At 43.8% G+C, this 2,577-nt stretch overlaps 1 pseudogene; it reads right to left on the reverse strand.

Moving 5' to 3' along the window:
* Positions 1-519: 519 nt before the first annotated feature.
* Positions 520-2,365, reverse strand: LOC101571893 (annotated as a pseudogene).
* Between the last annotated feature and the right edge of the window lie 212 nt (positions 2,366-2,577).

Here is a 2,577-nt window from a genome sequence, read left to right on the forward strand (position 1 = left end):
AATAAAAAAATAAAAAATAAAATAAGTCCCTTCTAGGAGCTTACTTTTGGAATCCTGGTGCTGTCCCACAGACCTGGAAATAAGGCTTTCGGTAGACGCAAGGAAGCAGGACATGACACACATACCACCAATCACAGTAAAAGATTCCCAGGGGGTCCAGTGGTTGCTGATGGTCACGTCACTTCCCCTGAAGGCTGTAACAACTTGAAAGCAAAGGCACAATTTTGTGAGGTTAAACAAACACTGCAGGCATAAGCATCATGTGGAAACAGTTTCAAAGGTTTTATAGTCCTAAAAAATAGGCAATACTTTTTCAAACTGTTCTTTTGATTTGAAAAATACCAGTATTATCCTAGAACTGCCTGTTTGAAAGGATCACAAATTTATTTGGGTAGAACATGAAGGTGATGACCAGGGTGCTTTCCAGAGCTCTGATTCTGTGAAACTGTCTTATGTGGGCTGTGCTGGAGTGGAGATGACACAGTGAGAGGCTGCCATTGTTCAACCTCCCATGGGATGTCACAAACAGTCTGGACTTTCTATGGAACCAGAAAAGCTGGCAGGTCCAGCTGCCACACTCTGAGGTGGGCACCCATACTGTGAGGCCAGCTTTCTGGCTCTGCAGTGAGGGCCAAGACTGTCTCAGGGTGGGGGTCTTGAGGCAGCTCAGACTTACATAGAAGATGGTCCATTCCGGATAGTTCTGTGCTGCACTCCCCACCTTCCATCTCTTACAGCTTCCTCACTTGTGTGGTTGACATTGCTTTTCTCCTGACAAACTGATGAGCCTCACTGCTCACTGTCTTTCTCAGCATCTACACATCTTCAAACAGAGGCTCTTCTGTCTCCATTGCTACCCGCAAGCTCAGGGTGCTGGCTTGACTGACTGTACACCATGTATGGGGCTCTGCTTTGGCTAGATTTTCATTTTGACCCATGTTTCTTCTTGTTCTTTCATTTTTTGACTTCTCTTTCAGTTTCTCTGCTTTAAACTGTTGAGTGTAGTCATCAAATAATTTTTGATTCATTTCCATAAAGAGTTTTAGGGCCCTGTGTATCAAGCCCTTGTTCCAATGGGTCTTGGAGTTTCCAGGGATGGAAACATGATTGGAAGGATCCTCACTGCACTGTTGCTGATTGACTCACAATATACTCATTGTTCCAGGAAGACAGTGCTCGCTCTGCTCAAAGTGTGGGCCAGAAACACACTTGGCTAAGCGCCAGAAAAGAGGTTCCATGATCTTCACAAATTAAGATCGCTCAATTACATCTAAAATTTCTTCTAATTCATTTAAGAATGTTACTTCTTTTGGATTATGAGTCTTTGGCCAGTATTTGCCATGACCACTGGCTTGCTGAGGTGCTGTCTTCCAGAAACTGCATGACACAGTACACGCGCTGGGGATGGCAGACACTCTGGGATTTCATCTTGTGCAAAGGCAGTAACACTTTCAATAAAATCTTGTGCTCTTCTTTTAGTGGGGAGGCAAATCTATTGCATTTCCCAGTATTTCTAGTAATTCTGCTATGCCATTGGGATGCTCTGTTTCAGAAATAAATCTATAAAATATATTATTTAGCTGTTTCCTGATGTAAGCTCTCAGGCCTAGGAACTTCCCATAGGGTCGGTGAAGGGTGGTTTAAAGAAAATCTCTTTCTGGAGGACCCTCACTGTCAAAGAGCTCTAAAAGCTGCGCCATAAACTTCTGATCAATGCCTTTCTTTGCTGCATTAGGCTGGAAATCTGGAGAGTCTAAACATCTTAAAGAAAGTTCATAAACAAGCTACAGATGAGGCCAGGCAACATCTAATGTTGGTTTGTCTTCCTTGGGGAAGACAAATTCTGCTCCCCTTGGGTCAGGGGAAGGCGGTAATGTCTGAAACATGTTAACTGCGAACATGTGGACTACTTTTGGGGCGTAGACTCTGTGATCACATCCTGGTTGTGGGTAACATACTCCACCATTCCACTTAGCACAGCTCATTCCACTTCCTTCTGCCTGAGGTTTCTCAGTGGGTCAGAAGCCAAGTGAGAGGACACCACACTGATGTAACTTCTGGGTAAACAGCTTCTCTTGATCCACAGGAGGAACTTCTTTCAAAGATGGTAATTTTTGCAGTTCTCCATTATTCCTGGTATAAACCATTTTGCTTTCTTTGCCTCTGACTGAGGAAGGAGTAGCATTTGTATTTTAGCAGATGTTGAGGATGGAACAGCCAAAGCACTGTTTTTTTCTGTTGGAAATCTGCTCTAATTCTACAGTGTCTTGCTCTTCTTTGGAACTTTTCCCACTTTTCCCTGCTTTTGGTGTATCTTTCTCCTCCTTGTGTTTATTTGGCATGGGTGGTGCAGCCTGCTGCCCCCATCCCCACAATAGTGCCCCCCACCCCATGGGAATGGATCCTCAAAACATTTTAAGCAATTCTTCTGGGTTCTTTGCTCTTGATTCTCAGCATAGATCTGGCTAAAAGCTCCAACAATAGCCATGCCATTGCCTCAACATTAGGCCCCCTTGAAATTTCTTCTGCAAGATTAATTAGTCCTCTGTCTTAACCTCAGTCTTAGGCAAAGTCTCT

The sequence above is a fragment of the Octodon degus genome, unplaced genomic scaffold (genome assembly GCF_000260255.1).
Source record: "Octodon degus isolate 3935 unplaced genomic scaffold, OctDeg1.0 scaffold00090, whole genome shotgun sequence".
NCBI classification, from domain to species: domain Eukaryota; kingdom Metazoa; phylum Chordata; class Mammalia; order Rodentia; family Octodontidae; genus Octodon; species Octodon degus.